Raw genomic sequence first — 26,455 nt, forward strand, 5'->3', positions numbered from 1 at the left:
CAATCGAGCAAAAGTATAGTGGCACACGAATACTTGACCGGCTATCATTTGATAACTACTCGAACCCACTATCACGAGCATCAAAATGAGACGGAATGAACGTAAATACAATCTGCCGGAAGATGCTTGAACTAAATCCTGAAATTCTGAGAGAAAAATTGTAATTCGTGTTTATTCTTAACTGCGTTATAGTAAAAATATTTGGAGAAAAAAATCACATTAGTGCGATACCTAAATAACTTTACTCTTCTTCCTATTTACACAAAGTTTTTTTCCGCTTAAATTGTTAATTTATATATTTAAAACTTCGTAACTTCTCTTATTGACAATAGGAAGAAAATTGAAACTATTTTAAATTTTCTCAGATGTATATTTAGAAAAAAGAGCTTTTAAATTTTTTTAAATGCAATGGATTGCTTGCTTCAGTTCAAAGATTTGGATTGAAACTTGTATCTTGCTCATTTTTTATTTATTATTTCTTTATCAAATAATATTCAAATTTCTGACAAGCTGCAATTTTAAGAAGCTCATATTATTCATGAGAAATGTCATGTTTGAAATTATTTATTTACATTTCACTGTAATTGTGGCACGTTCTTTGACTTATTTTATTTATTTCATGTTTATGACACTGTAACGTTTTAAATTCAAAAGGCTTTTTATCTTTAAAATATTTTTAGGTGAAAGTAACTGTCTGTAAAAAATTTAATATTTAAAACTTTCTTATGTATTATTCATATTTTTGTGAAATCTGATATTAAGACAAAAATTAAACATTTATGTTTAGATACTGCGTTTCATATACTTCGTTGTTATAGAAGTTCTTTTACATATACCTTAATTCCCCTATGATTTTAAATTAAGTATTTATTCTTCAGTTCATGAAGGCTTAGCTATTATCATAACCCTTTAAGGCCGAATATAACTTAATTACTTATATCTCTCGTACAAAAAAGCTCAAAATTTAAAAGTTATTTATTTACGAGGGTTAATCTGAAAAATAAAAGATTATCTGTGCACACAAGAATGCATTAATAATTTTAAATTTTATGTTTGTTATGAAGTAGCTGGAATATTTTAAGAATTAAAATGGTAGCTAAGAGAGAAATTTTTTACATACAGTTTAAAAATGGCTTAAAACACATATCTTTCCACATTTTACACATGAGGTCTATCTTACCCGCACAATTGCGCAAGTTCGGTCTTAAAGGGATAAAGTGAACTTAAATTTTATGATGTTGATATGTTATGCACGCAATGCTTGCTGATTCGAAGTATTTTTGTTGGCTTGTACGAAAATGATATTTTAATAAATTCAAATAATGATATGTATAATACAAAGAAACTGAAATGAAAAGATGATAATGTAAACAAATTTATTTTACTTCAAAAATTATGGCGGTGACAAAAGTTAAGATTGTTTCAAGTGCTCAAAAATATACTCTTGTTCTGAAAACTCACCAGATCTGAACGAAGAAAACAAACCACGTTTGAAAAAGACAACCCTAAGTTTCCAACGAAAAACTGATATTGAAAATAGTGTTTTAGAAAAGTCAGATACTTAACGTTTGATTTTCCATGAACTATTCAACCGATTACGTTCAAATTTTTTTTTTGCCTTACACGTCATTTAAAATGATGTACATTTTCGCGTCATTCACAATTCGAAACTTTTTGATTGTTATTAAGTAAAACAACAAACTAAGATTTTAACAATAAATAAAGCAATACATTTAGTATTTCTGAGTCGAATTATCTTTGCATAAACGAATTTATTAAGGGTGAGCAATTTCTTTTCCATTTGCTTAAAAAGCTCTTGAGATATGGGTAAATAAGCAGGAAGGAAAATTGACATTAAGGTATTCATGCTTTTCGACAACTCTCTTGACCAAACTATTGTGACTTTATTCCTCAGTTTTTGACTACTCCTTAAATTTTAATGCTAAGGAATCGAAATCCGTCGAAAAAAAGGTGTTTATTCGGAGAAAGTACGTTTTTGTGTCTGATTTTCTAATTTAAAATATCGTCTGCATTAAATAAATTGCTTATTTAGGGCAACCCTCTCAAAACCATTAAGATTGATTCTTAGTACGTGAAAAATCGATCATTAGATTTAAGGTTATTCAGCGTATTTCTTTTATTTTTGGCTCACTGTTCTTTATTTTTACCTTTATTTAATAAGTTTTACTTATGTTTTATTAAATAAATTTTCATTCGGTTAAATTAAATTTGATAATCTTTACAAGGCATAAATATATATTTCGACAACAAAAATGGAAAAAAAGACAAACAAATTTATAGGGTAGTTTTCAAATTTATAGAGTAACACGCGTACTTTTATGATAAAAACGTAGAAAATTTTGAAACAAGAACAAAGTTTACGTTTTATTGTTGAAGAGAATTCTAAAACACATTTAAAACGACAATTCATGCAATCAGCATTTATAAATCAAAAAATCGTAATCGAAAATTGACCGGAAGTTATTCAAACATATTATTTTGACTTTTATACAAGCCTTTCAAATTTATAAAAGTACACATAGATAAAAAGAAACTGAATATTTGTGGCATCTAAAAAGAAAAAGAATTGATTTAAAGGGAAAAAAAAGAATTAAGCCCTGACTAAACAAAGAGCCTCTTTTCTTTTCTCTTAATTGAGAAAAAGATTAAAGGATTTTAAAAACATACTTTTGGATCTGGTTCGTTGGCAGTATCGCAAGTTAAATCTTTGAAATTGTGTTTACATTTGGTCATGTCTTATAAAGCATTTAATTGGCAATTAGCTAACAATTCTTTCGTCTCAATATAATTATTAAACTAAACAATTTGTTAAACGAATTTATTAACTAACACTCTAATTACGATATTAGCAAAGTAACCAAACGATCAAGATTACTCTACCTGAAATTCGGTCCTCTGCCTGGGAGTGTCTCTAAATTCTAAGGTAGGTAAAGTGACTGTAAAAATATGGTAAAATTAGTATATGGTAATGACATTTCTGGTAAAAGGAACTCATAATTCTGGTAATAAAACCTAAAATATACGGTATTAAACCATTCATATAGTAATTTTTCCGTTCATATAATATTCCGTTTATTTACTGAAAATTCTGGTTCTCTATAGTTATTATTACCACTAGTACCATTTAGTAAGAGATACAAAACGAGAAAACATATTTTGCCGAATAAATGGTTTTCATGCCATGCTCTAAGTAATAATAATAAAATAGCTAATTTATACCTCATTTAAGAAAGTTTATCGCATATTACAAGACCGCCACACATATTCACATATCACATATTATAAAAACATCAGGCATATATTGGACCATATTTTATTAATGATTTTACTGAGATCATTTCCAAAGCGTTTCGGCAAAAATTACCAACATCTTCTGTGTTCTCATAAAGCCAGAAGCACGTTAACCACAATGGTTTAACCATAAATTTTTTTTTCGCAGAAAGTCTTATTACTTCATCCAAAATGTCAAACTTTTTTGTTTTTAATCTGAAATATATAATTTGGGCTACATCCATTTATAAGCATTTTGAAACCGAATTTGAAGTTAAGTGCCATCAGTAAGCTAATTGTAAAACCCTTTAGGCTAAATAGGGAAACTTCCTTCAGGAGAAAGACTGATCCACAACTAAATATGTGACTTTCTTCCTAATATCTTTTGCTCCAAATCTCATATTAAAGGTTAAGTTTTGAAGAATCTAGATTAAGTGAAAAATTGACTACATGTATTTTTAGATAGACTGTTGACAGTGTATGAATATTGGCCTTGTGCTTGTGAGAAGATCAAAATAAATTTACTAATCTATTATCATTATGCAACTCTTAAAAAGCGGAATCATAACATATATATATATATATATATATATATATATATATATATATATATATATATATATATATATATATATATATATATATATATATATATATATATATATATATATATATATATATATATATAATGTTAAAATAATTATATATTGAATATAATTCTTAAATAGAGCATTTATCTAACGAGCGAATCATTTAAAATCCTTCTCACAAAGAAAGTTATAATATTGATTAAATTATCTCAGAAAATGTGGTGACGTTTTTGCAATAATAATAATTCATGAGCTGATGGTTTATCCCATACAATTATTATTTAAGATAATCAAGTGTCCAAAAATTTAATGAAAAAGTTATTGAAGTGAGTTTTAATTTAATTTATATTGAATATTTTTAGCACACCCGACATATGTATTAACAGAATTCTAAATTAGCTGCTAATATTTGCATCTTTTCCCTATAATAGTATTTATATAATGCAACATACATAATTTGGTTGGTGCGTGAAAAATTAATGACAACGAAAGCACGAGAAGAGAAAAAGTACAAAAACATGGTCTTGTAAAAATAAAAAAAAGGCTTAATAGATAATAAGCCTGAGGGATTTCTTTCCAAAAGCATTAAGACTAAATATTTATATATTTATTTCTTGTGTGTGGCACAAAAACGCAGAAATTTCTCTTTCAAAATTCCATAACTTACAACTCTATAGTCATATATATTAATTTATTTTGTAAGGTTGCCTTAAATAATAATTTAAGCAATGTTAAATTATTAGTTATGCTTTTAATACTTATCTAGATTCCATTTGTTGGGTAGTCTCAAATAATCGGTTAAGTAGTGCTGAAGTCATACGTTAAGTATTTATTTCTATAAAATTATTTCTATAAAATTATTTCTATAAAATTACGATTTTTTTATTTCTGGAAGATTTTTTTTTCTTTCTAAAGTGACTGTAGAAAGTTTAAACATTAATTGGAGCGATGGAGTTAAATACTGTCACACCAATTATTGGTGACGGAGCTTACTTTTTGAGAAATAGCATATATATTATACGTATATATTATACGGTGCCCAAGATGTGGTTGTAGAGGTGCGTGAGGAAGTAACAATGATTGATGAGAGCTTATGTAGCGACAAAGATGGAAATAATTTTAATATATTCGTTGCCTACTATGGTTAAATGCTCCGGCCCCATACTTTCGTTGGTTTGTCAGAGTTGAAGGGAAAATTTAAATTTTATTACTGAAATTCAATTCATTGAGAACTTTGGCAATATCGTGGACATCTCTTGGAAATAGTTAAAATTGAAACATAGTTCCTCCGGGCAAAACTGCGGACAACAGCTAGTAAATAATACTTTTGCGTTGCACGCTACGTTTTTAAGTTGCTCGATCACTTCCAGAGGAAAATTTAATGCACGAATAAAAATATTATGTATACGCGAGGTGTAAGAAATTACTAAATTTCAGGGAAATAAATTCTAAATAAAGCTGATTCAACATTTAGAATGATTAAAAAAAGGAATATTCGTAAATGCAATTAATTTTAGAATTCATTTCGTTGTTTTCAATCATATTCTTTATTATTATACTTTCTTTATTAAAGAGAAAGAACAAAGAGCAAGGTAGAAGGGAATTTTCCTTAGTATTTTATTCATTTCGGAAATATTGCAGCCTGATATTGATTTTTTAGAAAAATAATTAAAGAAAATATTAAAGTAATCTAAAATTAATAATAAATTTTTATAGAAAAAGAGGAATGTTTTGGAATATTTAAAAATGGAATTTGTGCTAGCGCATTGTTTTATTTTCAGATCTTAATTATATATAAAATAATTATCTTTCATGCATAAAAAATATGCTTCATTTATGAAATTATTATTTATTTTAAAACAAATCAACTTTTGATCTGTAGTAATTTATTCATTACATTGAAAGTAATTATTTTAGATCAATAAAATAGGATAAGAATTTGAATAAGATCTACATAAAATGCATTTTTGCTGTATTCCAAGTATAATTTCGTCATAAAAATATTGAGGGTAAAGTGAAAAATGAGAAACGAATCACTTCATTGTAAAAAATAACTGCTCCTGTTTTTTTTTTCTGTTTTCACCCTAATCATAAATTGTCAGAAACTGTCAATTCAAATTCTAGTTTTTGCTATACAGTTTTACTTATTGTATATTTACTTTACATTTTCAAGTCATGTAACTTTTATTTTTTATACTTAATTTTACGTTCAGGAAATATTGTATGGATTTGAACATGGTATAAACAAAATTGTGATTCAATTTCATCGTCGAACTGATACTCTACCAGATTATTATATCTCTTCAGAAATAATTTTTCGGTAAGTTAAATTACCAAACATTTCTATAAGGGTGGGAGACTATAATATGAAATGTTTTTGCATTTATATTATGATTTCGATAAGACTTTTAAAGACAGATAAATATTTTTTTCATCATAACCAAACAGTAGAGCTGCGAGTGCTCAGGGAAAAGAGCACTCATCTCTTAATGAGATAACTCTGATTCGAATTACCGCAGTAAATCCGTAATTCGAATCAGAGTCATCTCATTAAGAGGTTAATGCTCTTTTCCCTGAGAACTCGCAGCTCTACTGTTTGGTTATATATATATATATATATATATATATATATATATATATATATATATATATATATATATATATATATATATATATATATATATATATATATATATATATATATATATATATATATATATATATATATATATATATATATATATATATATATATATATATATATATATATATATATATATATATATATATATATATATATATATATATATATATATATATATATATATATATATATATATATATATATATATATATATATATATATATATATATATATATATATATATATATATATATATATATATATATATATATATTTGGTTATATATATATATATATAAGTAATATATAAATGCATATAAATATATTTTAATGGCAGGCACTTGGGGGTTGACCTCAAGCATACATCTCAGCCCCCTCCAAGCTGGAGAGGGGAAGACCCATATCCCGTCTAAACTGACGTACGTTAGCTAGGCATTATAAACAGCAAAAATCCACGCAAAACACATTGCTCTGCGTTTTATACGATAATTAAAAAGTGTAAAAAGGCCAGCCATATTGCCTTTTTTGTATTCTTACGCCTCATCAAATTTATTTATTACTCGTAGAAAATCGTTTAATCTTTCCTTATATGGAAGTGAAAGATCTTGAAATAACTTCTCTTTTGAAATATAAATCTAATTATTTTTCATTGGCATGTTTTTAGCCTTGAAGTCCCAAAATAGAATTTCTACCCTTATCCTTTACCAAAGATATTTTATGAAAACGAATGAAGTTTTAATGCTTTTATTAATACAAAAGTATTTAATTTTTGTTATATATATATATATATATATATATATATATATATATATATATATATATATATATATATATATATATATATATATATATATATACACGCCGAAGAGCCATTAAATTATGACCACCCTGCTAATAGCATATAGGACCACCTTTAGCCCTCAAAACTGCTAGCACCCGCTGTGGCATTGATTCCACAAGGGGCTGATAGGTAGTCTGAGGTATCTGGTACCAAGCGCTCACCAACTGGCACTGCAACGTGGCAGCACGGATTTGGTTTTCCAAGTAGGAACTTAAATGCTCTATTGGATTAAGGTCAGGTGAATGGGGGGGGGCTAGACATGACATGAAAGTCACTGGAATGCTCCTCGAACCAATCCATGACGATTCGACCCTCATGACATGGTGCATTATCTTGTTGGTAAACACCATCCCCCGCAGGAAAAACTGTTGCCATGAATGGGTGAACCTGGTTTGCAACTATGTTCTAGTAGCTTACAGACGTCAAGGATTGTGGGTCCTAATGTGCCCCATGAAAACATTGTTCCTGGGCGAGAAACCATGAAAACCTGGGCGAGCCCATTGTTATAGATGGAGGGTGGTCATAATGTAATGGCTCTTTGGTATATATATATATATATATATATATATATATATATATATATATATATATATATATATATATACATATATATCGAATAAACGGAACTAAAATTTCGGCCAATGAATATACTGCGATGCTTTTGTGCAAGTAGAAGTATGTAATAGTTTCTTGAAAATCTTAAGATTATTTTCAGATTTTTTGTTTATAATAATGATTACAAAAAGAAGCAAAAACTCTATTTTATATTTAAATTGCAAAAAGTTTACATATTCTAACTATTCTTTCAGTGCTTAAAGTATTTTTTCATTTTCAAAAATAGCTTGCTAAAAACTAATGAAATGGATAGGTATAAAGAGGTTATCAAATTAATTATAAATACTATTTTTGAAAGAATATTCACTCTATAGTTTTCTTCAAAAAATTAACTCAGAATGTCATAATTAAAGAGAGCATATTATATCTTGATTTATATTATGTCACAAATATGCCTGTACTATCTTATTTTCACATTATAAATGCAATTTTAGTCATTCAATTGGTGATATTGGCATTTATGGTCTTCAATTTTAGATATTAAAGAATTTCAATGGCAGGTATTTTTAGGAAATACAATACATATTTTTTCAGAAAATACAATACAGGTTTTTCTTTTTATTTAATAAATTAAGATTGTAGATTAATAATTAGGGCCGGAGATTCAAGAGGAACTATTCTGTTTACATTGCTCTGATGGTTTGTTTACAACAGATGTATTGATTATATTTGTAAAAGTTAATTTAATGTTAAATCGAGAAATCACGGTTGAGTTCAAATTTACAAGGCTACGAAGTTTAATATTTATCACCGCAAAGACAAAATTGACCAGCTGTAACACAATGAAATTTCCAAAACATTTAACTTAAACTGGATTCGAAACAGTGAAGGCCCCTGATATGCTTTAAATATTAATTTCCACCATTAAGATTGAATAAAATATAGAAAGTCATTAGCGTCGCATTTTCAAGCGTGTTTCGTTTATCCTGATCAAGTTTTGTAACAGAATGTTTGCCAATTGTTATTCAATTAGTAAATTTTTAAATTGATTCAAATTCCCTTTAAAAATGTAATCTTATTAACAGTAAGATTTTTGTTCGGTGATTTAGGAACAAAATGAGTACGCATGTTTCATTTGTAATGCGTACTCATTTATTCATACAAGTTCATTAATTCATACAAGTATGAAAAACTTTACTTGTAATGAAAATTTCGTGTTTTTTTTTTTTTTTTTTTTTGCTTTAAAAGCATAAAAAAACAGAAGCTAACAGAGAGTTACAGAAAACAAGAGTTAATTAACAGAAAATAACAGAGACCATTTAAAATGTATGTAGCGTTTTTAAAGATGATAACAAATAATTTCAGAATTTTAATAATAAAATAATATTTAGATGTTTTTAAAAAAAAATTGAAAAAAAAAAATTGAAAAAAGTCACAATTTTCTTTGGTGATTTGAATGATTACACATCTTTATGCAAGTGTGAAAAATTTTATATGTAATAAAAATGTTTTTCCTTCGCTTAAAAAAAATAAACATTAAAAAAATATGAAATACTGAAATATTTTGGTTTTTACAACATGTATTTAAGAGTGATAGGGAAGATTTAAAATTTATCTAAAATCTTGAAATGTGATAAATATGTAATTTCAAAATTTCAATAATAGAGAAAGTATTTAGATATTTTCTTAACAAAATATGAAAAAGAATGCTGGACTTACTTTTCTAACTTTCAGGAAAGTAAAGTATCAGTATTTCCTGAAATTGGTATTGAAAGTGAAGATTGGTTCAGTACTTTCGAATAAAAGAATTTTAGAAAACTTTTCTTCAGCGGAGATATAAGTTCTTTTAGATTTTTATCTATAAAAGAGTAGTCATCACATGCGATAGAAAGGAATATTGTTTCAATCCGCTACTTTAAAAAATTAGATTATCAACATCAAAATGCCTGATTAGAATAGAACTTTCTAAGTTTAAATTGTGTAATAACCAGTAGACTTAGACGCAGATTTGATGGTTCATTTAAAAATTGAATTTAAAATATCGTAAATTGAAATTTTTTATTGAAGAAAAGTAGTGAAGAGGGATATTGCGAACTATTTGTGTAAATGAACAATTTAGATTTTTTTTCCATTAGTCATTTATTACATTAATTATTTATTACATAAATGATTTATTATATAAATTATTTATTATCTTAATTTTTTTAGATGTCTTGCGTACAGTGCGCGAAAAAACCCGGATTATTTTGTGTAGTTAATGATCTCCGCTTTCTACTACTCAATCTTGATAGTCAAAAATATTTTGAGTTGTAAGGTATAAAATTTTTACGTCATGTTATAATTTTTAATTTTGAATTTCAAAATACAAAATATAAGTTAAATCCGTTGAATGCGCCTGGATAAATCGAATTTTAAAATTATGATTCCTTCAGAAAAATTTGAACAGAAATTCTAATCCATTGAAAAAAAGGCATCGTTTTTTCAAAGAAAGTGCGTATTTGTGTCTGATTTCGTAAATTAAACTATCATCTGCATTTATTAATTAGCATATTTAAAGTCACCCCCTCCTGAGTCATTAATATTGAAACCTGGAACGTGAAGATCTCATTAGATAAAAAATTATTCAGGTTGGTCTATTTGTTTTGTATTCGAGCACTGTTTGTTTGATTTTTGAGTAAATTTATAATATTGTTTGATTAGGCAAATATTATATTTCTTTTTGTACTATGCATAAAAGTTGAATAAAATTGGTTTGAAACTAAACGCAATACATACAGAATGCTGAAAAAACTTCATTTGCAGAGTCTGGGAACACAAAATATATGTCAAAAGCGATCAATAACAATAGTAATTGCCTCGAAACGAAAAATAAAGTACGTTAAGTTACGGAAATAGCAAATAAATTTCCATGTGATTTGTATCAGTTTAGAAAACATTACAGTTGTCAACTTAAATAGTTGTTGTTGTAAATTTGTACATTTGGACAAGGAGGACAAAAGTTGCAAAGAAAAAAAAATCAAGAAATGGTTCACATTGTAAACAAAACTGCATGTTTGTTTCAATTGCTTGGTGATGGGTTTGCTATCTTAATGTACCTCCATAAAGTTGGGGAAGGAATTTTTCCGCACTCTTTGATGAACTTGCAAAACTGTCTTACATTTTGTAGTTTCAAGACAAAATAAAAAAAAAATTTAAGTAGCATATAAAAAAATAGTATATAAATAACTTACATACGTAACTTCTTAATTTGCTGTTTAATTTTGACTTTAGATTATATTTATTCAACATTTTTAACAACGGCTGATATTGCATTATGAATGAATGCACTTTTTAAAGTATAAAAATGGTCAAAATTACCAGAACATGGTAAAATTTACCATGTTTTTGTCTCCATGGGAACACCAAAAAGCTCCCTAATTTTTACTGAAGCGTTTTAATTAAAATTATGGTAAAATGAATAAGATATGGTTTTTTAATGTCTGAAAAAAATTAGTTAATGTGATAAAACTCTGTAATTTCCTTATGATACCTTACAGCATGACATAAAAACCATTCATTCTGTTAGTATTTAAGTTCGTTTCTGAAAAGTAGCAAATTAAAAAAAAAACGTATGGAAATAATTTATGTATGTAACTTTCTAATTAACTTTTTAATTTTGACTTTAGATTATATTTATTAAAAATTTTTAACAGCAGGTAATATTATATTAAAGATGAATGTATTTATTACACTGAGAAAAAAAGTCTGATCGAAATTAGTAAATTAAGGCATTTTTACCACAACTCTCTAATAATGATTTTGGTGAAATTAATAAAATATAGTTTAATAATATATGTGAAGCATTTAGTAAATGTGGTAAAATTTGTTATATTTATCATGATTTCTTAAAGCACGGCATAATTATCAAACGAATAAGCCCGGTGTAAATTTACTTTCCAGTTTTGTATTCTTTAGTAAATGTGTGGTAATAAGAACTATAGTTTTGAAAACTAGAATTTCAGGTATGCCGCTGCCGTATGAACGGATAAATTACGAAATGAATAGTTTGAATACCGTATATTTTGGTTTTATGACCAGAATCATGTTTGATTCTTTTTTACTAAAATTGTCATTACTTTACAGTACAGTAATTATACGAGAATTTTTTTTCTAGGTGTACGTATTTCAATAGTAATTTTCCTTAATAAACGAATAATGAAATGACACGTAAAAATGACCGGGCAAGTGAGAACACGTAGATGTGAGGCTTTTATCAATGCTAACAGGAATTTCTATTCAAGATACCACTTTAACGTTTAGAGATCTGACCTCTGCTCTCATATAGATAAACTTTCTTTGCAAAATAATAAATTTTGGTGGTCACAAATGTTTTAAATGATTGAACATCTCTCACATTTGTGATCATCATTAAATGTTTTCTGACAAAATTTTGTGTGATGATGTTTAATGACTAAAAAAAAATCTCGTATTACGATAATTATTTACTAAATTAAATTATGTTTAGAAATATTTTATTTAAAATTGTTTCTACCTTTAATAGATTGAATTCAATTATTTTTTTTATATAGTAGCAAATCTGTGAATATCTATTGATATATTTTGTATATTTTGCATTTTAATATACTTTGTATCTTATATCAAGGGATGCAAAATATATCTATTGATATATTTTGTATTTTGTACCCCCTGATATATTTTGTAACACTTAAAGTGAAAGCATTTATTTTGTAACACTTGAAGTGAAAACATTTATTTTGCAACACTTAAAATGTAGAACTTCAAGTAAGACTTGCATAAACATTTTGTGTATTTTGACAACCTGTAATTTGTAATACTTGAAGTGAAAAATATACAATTTAGAGATCGTAAATAAACATTTATACGAGAAAGCAACAGAAGAGTCACTGAACCTGTCTAATCACTATTAAAAAAGTCGGGATGAAAAGTATAAAAAGCAGTTTCCTTCCTTGATGAAGTCTGGAGGGGTGTCTAAAAGTCACATTTCATCTCTTTTCCTTTTCTTCCGATAAATAAACAGGTTTTCAATCCCGCCTACCTCATTTGTGTTTCATAAGATTTTAGAAACGTTCTTACCATTTGTCACCTTTAATTAGTATTTTGTGAGCTCTGATTTTTTAAATTTCAGTTTTGATAAGAATTTCTAAAATATATATTTAGTGTGGATTTCAGGATCAATATGCATATATTATGCTAACAAAATTTTTGATAAATTACACTGTTACTTAAGTTATATGAATAAATAAAACAATGGTATAGGAATTGAATTTCATAAGAGTTATAATAACAAACTTTTTCTAGATAACAAATGAAATATACTTTATACATTTAATTTACCTTATAAACTATATATTTTATATATTATAATTTCATGTATTCTACACGCAATGACCATAACATATTTATTTTGATATCTTTAAGCTTTATAATTATACTTTCGATCGGGAAAAAAGTTTGAATTTTCTTAAAAAGATTGAATGTCAAATATTTCAATATTTAATATGAATATTTTATGTAATAGAATTTCATGTATTCCGCACACAATGACAAATACCATATTTATTTTGACGTTTTTAAATTTTATAATTATACTTTCGATCAGGGAAAAAAGTTTGAATTTTTTTTGAAAAATGTCAAATTTATTTTAAAATTTTAAAATGCCATGTTTTAAATTAAATCTTTACTATACTTATGAATTGTATAGTCACCCAAGTATTTATCTTGTTTTTTTTTTTGACACAGATACCGTACGAAAAAAAAAGTAAACACCTCCCATACTGAAAACTTTATATATAAATACAATTCTCAAAAGAAAACATTTCCAAAGCATGGTTTGCTTTCGTAAGATGTTCATTCCTGCAATTTTGAAAAATACATTTTCAAAGTAAATGTACCGAAAAAATAAACTATCTGAACCTACAAATAAAAACCAAAAGACTATAAAGGTAACTTTTTTCCATGAGCAATGCTGTATTAAAAAATATTTTATTTACATTTTATCTTACATTCCAATATTGACTAGTTAAAGAAAGTATGGTAAATGTCTGAAGTTGTCTAACTTTTTAAAACTCTCTATTGTTATTTTAAAATTCTCTAATGCATAATATAATTATTTAAACATGCGATACATATTTTTTTAACTGGCAGCTATTTAACCGAATTCCTTGCTCTGGCCAATTTAAATATCAAATTATCTATATATTAGTTAACAGCAGTCAAGAATACTTAAAAAAAATGTGTAAATTCTGCAGTGAATGGAAATGAGTTAGAGAAATTGCGAAATATTTAGGTCAGCAATAAAGACATGACAAATATTTCATCAAGCGAGATTTGGTTTGGTTGTTAATGTCGTTATACAGATATATATTACAGAGTTTCTTGAGACGATCTGGAATTCCACTTTAACAATGACAATATTTATTTTTTATTTTATAACCGTCCTTGAACAGCCGACCCAATTTTTTTGGTTTACGTCTACTAATTTTCAACTTCGTCGACTTGTAATATTGAACCCAATACAGAAGACAAGGGAACTCCTAGATGAAGTATTGAGAGAAATTTGCCTTCGTGGAGGACTTTTCAAGGGAACTAACCAGCACTTGAGTTACATGGAGTGGAAAACCACGAAAACCTTCCATGGCTAGCCTGATTACAAGGGGACTTTAACCCTTGATCTGTCTACCACTGAATATTTTTCATCTGCACTGCTGTGGTCGGTGTGAGCCGGGTGTGGAATTCGAATCGACCAGCTACTGCTGGGACCGAAACCGGTTCACCTGATTGAGATGCGAGAGCTCTATCCCGTGAGTCACCAAGACTCCGAAGACTATATTTTATTTTAAAACCGTCGTTGAACAGCCGACCGAATTTTTTGGGTTTACGACTACTGATTTTCAACTCCGTCGACTTGTAATTATGAACCCAATACAGAATATAAGTGAACACCTGGATGAAGTAGTGAGAGAAATTTGCCTTCGAGGAGGACTTTTCGATGGAATTAACCAGCATTTGCGATACATGGAGGGGAAAACCGTGAAAACCTTCCAAGGTTAGTCTGATTACAAGGGGACTTTAACCCTTGACCTGTCTACCACTGAATATTTTTCATCTGCACTGCTGTTGTCAGTGCGAGTCGGGTGCGGAATTTGAATCGACCAGCTACTGCCCGGATCGAACGCGGCTCACCCGATTGAGATGCGAGCGCTCTATCCCCTGAGCCACCACGGCTTCGAAGACAATATTTTATTTTATAACCGCCGTTGAACAGCCGACCGAATTTTTTGGTTTACGACTAGCATTGCTCAACTCCTTAGCCTTGTAATTTTGAACCCAATTCAGAAGACAAGAGAACTCCAGGATCAAGTATTGGGAGAAATTTGTATTCGTAGAAAACTTTTGACGCAACTAACCAGAAGTTGCAATACATGGAGAGGAAAACCACAAAATCTCTCACTGTTAGCCCGACGGCAAGGGGACTCTAACCTATGATCTGTCTAACCTACGATCACACTACCTCTGCACCACGCTTTTCATCCACCTAACAATGCGTACATTTTTCTGGCACTGCATCTACCAAAGACGTTGCAATAGGATGGATTTCGAACAATAATAGTAACATAACCGAAGAACGCGCAATCCGATCAGACACTCAGCCTTCAACATGGGGAACTAAACTTTAACCGTGATGGTGAATACTAAAGCTTTCATCAGACAAATGAGAAAGTAAATGTGTTATTTTGTCTAGGGCAATAATATTCACTTTTTTCTTTTCATTTTTAAATAGATTACTCAAATTTTGATAAAGTTTTCAATCGTTAGTTTAGGAGGTCTCATTCTTTTAACTATTTTTTGTCTTACAGTTGTCACTAATAATTTCATACTTGTTGGTGGTTATGCCATGAGTAGTATTCATAATATTACAAAAAATTTGTCCCCTCCCTCTTTATCCCATCTGCTATGTCCTGATGCTATAAATATAGACAAGGCCCACAAATTTACCAATTTACTTGCGATGCGAGATAGCGTTAGCGCAGCTTTCATCTAGTTAACTCTTGTAAGGGGAAAATTTTCCATAACATACGACACTTATTTTAATTAAAATAGTGCAAACACTGATGTTTTAATGCTAAAAAAAATTTAGATATTGCAATAAATCAATACTTGACAAAAGCTATTGCATTGAAGTATATTTTTTCGCTAATAATATTAACATGAATATAATTAAATTTAAATTTAATAAAATTATAAAATTATTATTAACTCTAATATCATATATATATTAAACTAATAATAATAAAAATTGTTGAATTATTAATAGCATTAGCTAAAAGTTATCACATAATTTAAGATTCACTTTATCGATGATATGTAAACGTATCATTTACAACATCAATATTAAAAAAATTGATACTATGACTGCATATATTCCGCAACTGCCATTAAAAAGTTTTCCATCCATGTAAACCCATTTTTTTTATCGTTTACCTTACCAATGAATTGAGTGACGGCATTTTTTTTTTAGAAATTTCGCTACACAAAATGGTGTAAAAAATAATAATGTTGAGCAGGTAAATAATAAAATCAAACAACTTTTTATATCAACTCCAAAGTGGGGTAAATTATGAATCACGCATATAAATAAAGATATAAATTTTGCAATATTTTTTAATCCGTAATGATGGCTCACGGAATAATAAAAAATACGGTTACCAACACATATTAGGATGGTCAAACCGTTAAATTTCTTTTTCGGAGTAGGCAGAGAAAATTGAAAGCGTACGGAAATTAAGTATCTTTCAAATATGGATTATACTTTATTTATCTCAACTAGAAAGTGTCATTAGAATGTGATAAGTTTTTTTTCACCTTGAAACTTCAAGTGGTACTAAAACAACAAAGCAATCTTTATCATGCAAAAACTTAAAAAAGCTTCTTAAAAGAAATGTGCATAAAAATTTGAAGTGGATTTCATTTCAGCTTTTTCCGAATACTGCTATCTGCCGGCTGCATTTAAAGGCTGTTTTCTATGCCATGAATTGTAGAGATGTCCGATTTACAAACCTTATCTAGATGGCTGTGCTAAAATTATATCCCTAATATATATATAAGAAAATAAATAAATACAAGAAAACACGAAAAAAGTTGAGAAAAACAATAAGTTTCATTTATTGCGCATAAGCTGCAAGTAAGCAGAACTCATTAGATAAGTTCAAAATGGAGATAAAACAAAGGAAAATTATATATATATATATATATATATATATATATATATATATATATATATATATATATATATATATATATATATATATATATATATATATATATATATAAAATGTTAAAATAATTATATATTAAATACAAGGTCTGGCTATTAATTTCCAGGACTCATGGAATAGCTCAGAAGAAAAAAAAGTTAAACACATAGCCATTTAATATTATTCGAAGTAATCCCCATCAGCCGTAATGCACGTCTGTGCTTGGCTGTACAAATTTCGGAAAGAAGTTTTAAAGTCCTCTTTTGGAAAGCTCTTTATTAGTGACGTTACAGTTTTCGTGAAGGCTTCGACATCCTGAAATCTTGTTCCCTTCAGTGAATTTTTCTGCTTAAGAAGCAGGAAAAAGTGTGTGCTAGGTCTGGCGGGTATGGTGGATGCTGCGATTCAACGACACCATGCTGAGCTGAGAATCGCCTCACAGCAAACGCAATGTGTGGACGCGAACTTTTTCAATTGCTTCCGGCTTGTGTACGAACTGTGTGCAGATCATCCTCCACTCTTTCGCGTTCGAAAGCGTTTAAACCATTCAAAAGTTCTTGAGCGAGATAATGCTTCCTTGCCGTAAACTTGTTTTAACAATTTGTAGGTTTCTGCAGTTGTTTTGCACAATTTGAAGCATAATTTAATGTTAATTCTTTGCTCCATTTCACTTCGACAACAAGAATTTAAGAGCTCCGTTTTAATGCGCCTTTCCACGAGAACCACTCACTTCAGAATGGCGCCGATTGCACTGCACATGCGCAAGAAAACACTCTTCAATATGCAATCATTAGCGCCATCTTCCGGCTTTTCTTTCTCCTACAGTTACGTCAGTCCTGGAAATTAATAGCCGGACCTTGTATAATCCATAAATCGAGCATTTATCTGACGCCCAATCGTTTAAAACCTTTCCCACAAAGAAAGTAATAATATTGATTTAATTATCTCAGAAAACGTGATGATGCTTCTTTAGTAGATTGAGAAATTGAACAGTCCTAAGTTACTAAGACCTATTAATATTTAAATATATTGTCCAGAAAGATATAAAAACCCCTCTTTCCAAGGTCAAATTTGCTCTTCTCTATCTATCCACCAACATGTAATGTTCTCATTTGCGAGTCTCCTCCCCTAACTTTAATAAAACTATTAACGAATACACAATAATAAACAATAAAAAAATTATTAACGAATATTAACACATCGTATCTCTTTAAATTTCCGTACAAATCACAGAGTCGCAAAAGGAAAAAAAATAAGGTAAGCGCAACGGTTAACGTAAACTTTCACGCATTCATTAGAAGCTACGCAAAATCTCTTTAGTATTCCCGTACATTCAATTTAAAATTATTTCCCTTCTTTTTTAAGCAATTTTGCTCTAGATTTTTGAGATATAATAGGTGAATATGTTCTCAGTACACCCAACTAATACCATCAACTATGTTATTATTGTTTATATCGCTATAATGTGAATTAGAAACATCATGTATCAAATTCAGTTTCTTAATACGAATTTTTAATAAAAGACGAGGATAATGTGGCATTTAGTTAAAAAAACATGAAACTAAAATAAGCCTTAAAGTTTTACTAAACCTTTCGCATTTCCCAAAGGCAAAGAAGCGCCTCAAATAGAAATTTTAGTCCCCATTTAATATTCGTGTTTCTAAAGAAAAGATAGAGATTAATAATTATAATACCCTATATTAAACTTTCCCAGTGAATCTGGTGAAACGTAATTCCTAATAATAAAAGTAGCTTGTGTTCTCTTTATAATTGCATTAAATACAAACATTAAAAGAATTTATTCTGCATAGCCATGCGGGAAAAGAATTCACATATTTGGGGGTAAATAGAATAACATACCTTGTTTGGAGGATAAATTCTCAACAAATTTATTCGACGGACTATGCCTTTTATTCGTTTTATTACTGATAGAAAGGAATGCCCTAATACAATGCTATTCCCTACCGTGTAAATAAATTCCTAAAGACAGTTTAGGTTTAGTCCTGTCTTCGCATTCACCATCTAAATGTTTGTAGAAAAGTGCTTTACTCGAGGAAATATCGGCACAGGCATAAGTCTTTTATAAAGCATTTATTTATCATTTCCAGCTTGGCTCTCAAGTGGTTTATTCAAACAATTGGAGTTGGATTTCCGAAAATTAACTCTAACTTCGGATGTTTATTTATATCGATTTATCCTTTGTTTTTGTAAGGTTGAAAATGAATTATATGATTGAAATTTATACGCACTATAATTTTCAAACGGAAAAAAAAACACAAATGACTTAAAAACATAAGAAAATAACTGTATAACATTTGAAGTATTTCAAGTGTAAAAAATGTAAAATAAAAACTTCAAAATTTAAAAAAAACACTAGGAATATTTTTCTTGCTGCACTGAGAAAAAATTTGCTCTTTTGAGAGACCAAAAGTTTTTGAATTCTACTTCATTTCTACTAAATTTTTCTGTCTATAAAATAACATTTTATTGAAAAAAGTTTCTAAAATAATTTTTTATTGACAATTAAACAGCAATTTAACGAGTACAAAATTCAAGAAAAGAAAACTACAGTCTATATCTTAGCTGAAACCATCTTAAAAAAATTCTGTTAAAAATGCCGTTCTTTATGGCAATGAGTTTTCTGGCAAAAAAGCAAACTTTTGTTCAATAAATCTCAAATATATAGTTAGTAAACTATTCATATGGTAACTTTTCTTTCATATGGTTAAGTTTTTTCCAAAAATTCTGGTTTTGTGAATTACAGTTCTTAATATCTCGCATTTAGTAAAAAATACAAAACTTAAGAACTGAATTTAAACAGAATAAATGGTTTTTATACCATGCTCTAAGATATGGCAAAATTATCAAATTTTATTAATTAACCCTTTAGCAGGCCGTGATAAGTATACTTACCACCACTCTTTACCACTTTTAATTTAGGTTTCCATTTTTCAATAACTTCAGCTTTCTTGAAGTGAGTTTGAATAAAATTGGTAACCATTTGCCACTTTTAAAAAACGTATAAAAGTTATAAAATACATAATTCATTTTGAAGCTTGTAGCATTTAAGGAATTTATTTTATAAATAAAGAAAACTAAAAGTCAGTAAGTTCCTAATAGGTCATGTTAAATATATTTACCACCGAAAAAATGGCATAACTAAAAACATAACTAAAAATAACTAAACATAACTAAAAATGGCATATAAACTAAATGAGTTGGTTTTTTTAAATATCAATTACCGTTCTTAAAACAATTTCAATTCCAAAAATACTTTAATTTACCTTTACTAGAAGTAAAGGGCCCGTTAAAGGGTTAATTATCACTTAATTATAATTATCATTTATCATTTAAATTATCATTTGCAATATTATGGAGCTTTAACATCCATAAACCCCTGGCCCGCAACGAACTGTTGCTGGAATGTCTTACCAAGTTTTAGCACATGATGTATTGTTTATTTTTTCAAAATTATTACCAAAGCTCTGCCGTTACCGTACTTCGAAGCAAGAAAAACATATTTTACATATGATTTCTGAATCTAAAAACTATCTGTAAAAAATATCCCCCTTATTTTGTATTTTTTTCTAAGTGAGTGGTGCAAAGTATTTCAATTAATTTTTCTTCTTTTTGTAGGGATGTAAATCAAGCTCTTAATGAACGCCATTTAAAATAAATTGTAGTTAAAATCTATTTGTGATTCTTAATATAAAATATATAGAACAAAAATATCTTCAATATTGCATTATGGCGTCGTTTTATGATTAGACATTTTCTATTTGGAAGCAAACATTTAATTATTCAGTTTATTAAATTTTCCACTTGATATCATTTACCCTTAAAAAGATAATACGCAAAAAGAAGATTTATTTATTTATTATTTAGAGAAAAACAAATTAGATCAAAGAAGAAATGCGGAAGAATAAATTCAAAAACTAAATAGTCCTGAATTATTAAACCTGATTTAATACAACTTTTTTTACGTACTTTTTATTACCTTATACTCAATAGTTTTAATGGAGCATCTACAATTATTTTTTTTTTAATTAAGCAATTATCTTTCTTAAAAGTAAAGAAAGTATATACTAATTCGAAAGAGTCTCTAGAGATTTTCTTTAAATACCTAGCAAAGGATTTATTTTTCATACGTTAATAAACTCGAATACTTTTAAATGTTTTCCCAGAAACTTATTTTTTCCCTGTTCATAATAAATTCTTCTTTAATAATGTTGTTTATCATAAATAGAGAAACTTGTTTAGGTCTATGTTTTTGTTACTGCATTAACTATGCGCTAAGTAGTGGAAATTTAAAATGAATTTGATTAGCGATAAATACTAAAATTTGGTTATTTTTTTTAATACTTTACTTATTACTTACTGTATTTGTAATACTTCCAATATCTTTTCCAGCTAAATTTATTTGTTTTAAATGAATATATTAATGAATTGTTAGATAAATTTAAAATTCGTTTCGATGTATAAATAGTAAGGATTTTGTCCCCATCTCGCTTTAGCTTGTCAGCCCACAAAACTTGACAGTTCCTTTGAAATTATTCAACGATGAGAATTAACTTAACTTACTCTTTTCTGCTTAGTCTTATTTAGATTATCCAGTTTTTATACTTTAATACATTTTATATTTTATTATTTTATTACTGGCGTTTAACACTCTACCCAATTCTGAGTTCACAACTATCAATTTGCCTTGCAATTTTGAGTATAATTTAGGAGTAAAATTTTAATCATTTTGGAGTTAAAATTAACTTTGCATATTTTAAATTGGATGAGTTCTGAAATTTCATTTGTGCGAAGTTTTTTCTCATTGTTTTATGTGCCGCAAATTATTCCCATAATAAAAAAATACTCCCGAATAAAAAAAGGTAGAAATTAAAAAGTTTACACATTATGGGTTTCAAATTAATATTTTTGCAAATAAAAGTAAAAACTACCGAAAACTGAAATCTGACTAACCACAGTCGAGGAAGACAGTTAAATAAAACACCAAAACCTGTTTGATTGCGGTAGGAGATAGAGGAGATGGAAGACGTTTATTCAAAAACACCTTTATATTTTAATCTGAAATCAATCAGTTTTTTGATGTTAAGTACGTACACTCTTTTCGTTAAATGCAATTTGGCGGGAAAATTCGGCTCAGAATATTCTACTAATAAATGTTTGGAGGAATTACTATATTTTTTTCTCTAGAAATCGGAAAAGAAAGATCGTCATCTAAGAATTTATATGTTAGTACAAAAATATTATTTGAAAATATTTTACTTTTTCATTTTAATATTTTACTTTTAACAATTAACTCAATAGAAAAAAGCTTAACTTATTTTTGAAAATAATAAACACTATTTTAAAGTATTTTAATCGTAAGAGTAAAAATATTTCGTTAAATCATTTTGACTCGTTTCTTTATATTATATGCGTCTTTTATTTGTAAATAAATGTAGTGTCTGTGTTTAATATATTTCCGCTTGTAAATTAAATATTTATCGTACTGTTCTAATAAACTCAATAGCAATTTTATTCAAAATAGCAATTTTATGAATATGCCAATAAAATTATAATTTTTTTATTTGTCTCTCTTCTTACATAATATAACATCTATTTCTCAGTCTCGTAATTGTTTCCTTATTCAAATATATCATTTATTATTTTCTAATATATGAATACATTCAATATTTCAATATATATTAGATAAATAATAAATGATATAATTAAATGAGATTCATTCATTTGATATTAAAAATAGTTATGATGCATCGTGATTTAAAATTGAAAGAAAATCCTCTTTTTTAAACCATTTTCTATTATGAAATGCAAATAATATTGCTTCATGAAAACATCAAATAGCCATACCCGTTCATTTTATTCAGTAATAACGTGATAAGTAATATTGATTCATTTAAATAAAGAAATTAAAAATTTACCACTTAAAATTATTTAAGTGCTAGTAAATTAGCGAAAATAAAAATATTATATTCCGATGAAAAATATTTGAACTATTTCTTATAATTTTCTCTTAACATTAATCTAATTACTGCGTACTCCCGCGCTTCCGAAGAGGACGTTGTAAACTTATTATGAGGCCATGCCTGTCTGTGGCTATGCCTCTACGCCTTTTATTTTCCATCCCTCGCCTACCCTCTGAAATTCTTCTATTTTCTGTTAACCTGTAGGGATTATATCAGAACACGAAGATCAAAATTAATTCGAAATATAAACAAAGAGAAACACGTTGCACATCTCCAAACATACATTTCTAAATACATTTCTCCAAGAAAATTGTTAAATAACAATTTAAATTGTTATTTTACCATATTCAAACAAAACAGTCAAATAACAATAAATAAGATGGTAATCAAACTGTTAACTGTGAGAAAAACAGTTTTTTAACTGCTTTCACTTAATTCGGTTAATCAACCATAATTTTATCGCACCAACTCAGTCCATCTAATGAAGCCACTTCGTTAGTTGCAGCTGCGTACACATGATAGCCACGAGGGGTAATCTTGTAACAACCTTGTAGGGGTAAGCTTGTGTATTACTTAGAGAAATAAAAAGACGTTTAAACTGCGAAAGTGATAAAACTTATCAAAACGATATTAAATTAAAATATTCCCTTTCTAATATTCTGAATAAATTAGGATGCTTAACTATATAATAGATTTCATTAATTTATCCTAATACATTGGAAGTTCATTAAACCAATTTTAAATTAATTAGATACACATAAAATGTTATCAAAATAATTAAAATACAATTTGTGGCGTTGCAGTGCGAGACAAGACCATATTTAAATCAAATATTTAACCAGGTATGTATTCAGAATAAAGGGATTTAAAATTGCATTGTATAATGTTTTACATTATAAAGTAGCTTCAATTTACCTTTATATCGAATTTCAAATCAATTTTAGTTATTTTAAATAAATGGATTATTAAGTCACTTGGAACTATATACGAAATTGTGTCTCTCGAGGTCTTTTAGTCTTTTGAATCATTAAATGGTAGTTAAATAATTAAATTGGCTTTGAGCCGTTAATAGTTTCAATCTCGCCCATAATGGTATCAAGTCCTTTGCTTAAAAATGATTTAAAACTAATTCTTCGTTCATCATTCGATTACATCGTTAATAGACAAAAAAAAACTATTAACGATGATTCTTTAAACAATTTTTGAAAAATGATGTCCATTGAATTAAACATTTGCTGGTAGAATCCACCCAATCACCGCGTTCTTTCAATGATGAAATTTCATCTTTTTTTTTATTCGAGAAAAAAAATTTGTGTTACCTATAGGACTGCTCTATGCAATCCTCATTTTTAATAACAATTAAAATTTTAATGCGAAATCGTTTGAAATTATTACTATTATTATTATTATTATTTCTGCTTAGTGTTAGCTATAGGACTGCTCTATGCAATCCTCATTTTTAATAACAATTAAAATTTTAATGCGAAATCATTTGAAATTATTACTATTATTATTATTATTATTTCTGCTTTGTGTTACCTATAGGACTGCTCTATGCAATCCTCATTTTTAATAACAATTAAAATTTTAATGCGAAATCATTTGAAATTATTACTATTATTATTATTATTATTTCTGCTTTGTGTTACCTATAGGACTGCTCTATGCAATCCTCATTTTTAATAACAATTAAAATTTTAATGCGAAATCATTTGAAATTATTACTATTATTATTATTTCTTTTATCTTTATGAGACAACAATTTTTAACAATTGGAATTTTTTCCTCACATTAACATTTTCAAAAATTTATGAATCTACAACCAATGCTAAATTGACAAAATGATTTATGTGTGGTTAATACTTAACCAAAAATCTAACTATCAGTTTGATTTGCGAGTGATACTCCTTTCCGGTTGCCTTGTTAGTCTTATCTTCCTTATAAAGATATAGTGATTTGCCGGGGACAGAAAATGGATGTGATTTTTCAATTTTGGAAGAGGAGTCATAACTTTAGTTTCTTTAAAGGAGCATTATAACTTTTTATACGACGCATTTCCTAGTAATGACTTAATAAATTGCAGAGCTCGTGTAAGTCCATCTGTAATACATAAGCATTTTTCATTACCAGTTCCAAAAACTTAGTTTTTGATGGAATTTACTGTAGAGCATTTCTCGTAATCTTTCAGATTGAATATTTATAATCCTCAACTAGCAAGTAGAATCCTTTTACCGGAAATAAATGTACTTTTGAATTCTTTAGTTAAAGCCATCTTTCTATCAATTTCTGTAAGAGAATCTCAACCAAACGACTGCAGCTCCTTTTATTTCTCTTACGTTAATGATTATTTTTTTCGGTCTTAAAATTTTTATGAACTAGGAGGCTTCACCCCTCCTCGGTCCGCTCACCAGCCCCAGTTATCGCTACACATACATTATTTTTTAAGTTGATAGTTTTTGAATACGCAAAGATTATTTTGTTTATGAAATATATAATTATTATAATTTTGCATGAACACATTTTGTTTTACATGTTAATTCTAACGAAATGAATTATTAACTGGATTTGAAAAATAACCATCTGTACAAGAAAAAAAAACTCGGGAAAATAGAAAAAATGACACAATAAGAAGAAATAAAGAGAAGTAATTTTAATCATGTACGATACATAACAATAACCTTTTCAATTATATCAATTTAGATAATAAACGGTTTTTTATCTCTCTCGAAATCATGAATTAAGTTTCATATGTCTTTAAAGATTTCAATATAAATGTTAAGATGCTATACCTGTCAACATCTAATCTCCTTCTCACTCTCCTTTCTTTTCTTTTTTTGTTATTTCCGGCGTCAATTCAAGGGCGAGAATATGAAATAAAAATCTCGAGAGAGAGAGAGAAACACAAATTTACAGCAAGGTATAATTAGTCATTATTTAAATTTTAATAGTGAAAAAAAACTTTGCAAAAATGTACTTAAAACTACAATTTAGTTAAGAACAAATTGGAGTTTTGAAAGAAAAGGAAAATGTATGCTGAGTTCATAAAAATAGCCCTTTCAGCACATCAAATTACAACAATTTAGTTTCATTCCTACGTGCTTCTCAGCTATCAGGTTACTTTTTACTCAAAATTAAATCTCGAGCAAATTTTCAAATGTTAATTTTCTACACACCTTCGTACTTATATGTTTTTGAATCTTTTAGTGCTGGCCCAATTGAACAGAATGTAACGTAAAATTGAATATCCAACAAATTGAAATACCATAAGCAGCGATGTTG

The 26,455-nt window shown here is 27.9% G+C and overlaps 1 protein-coding gene across 1 annotated transcript in view; it reads right to left on the reverse strand.

Annotated features, from left to right (window-relative positions):
* LOC107454625 (melanopsin-B-like) overlaps window positions 1-26,455 on the reverse strand; it is a 206,583-nt gene that overhangs the window by 149,549 nt on the left and 30,579 nt on the right. The gene's annotated exons all lie outside the window — the stretch shown is intronic.

This window comes from Parasteatoda tepidariorum, chromosome 3, assembly GCF_982258835.1.
Source record: "Parasteatoda tepidariorum strain Cologne lab strain chromosome 3, Ptep-v5.0, whole genome shotgun sequence".
Lineage (NCBI taxonomy): Eukaryota > Metazoa > Arthropoda > Arachnida > Araneae > Theridiidae > Parasteatoda > Parasteatoda tepidariorum.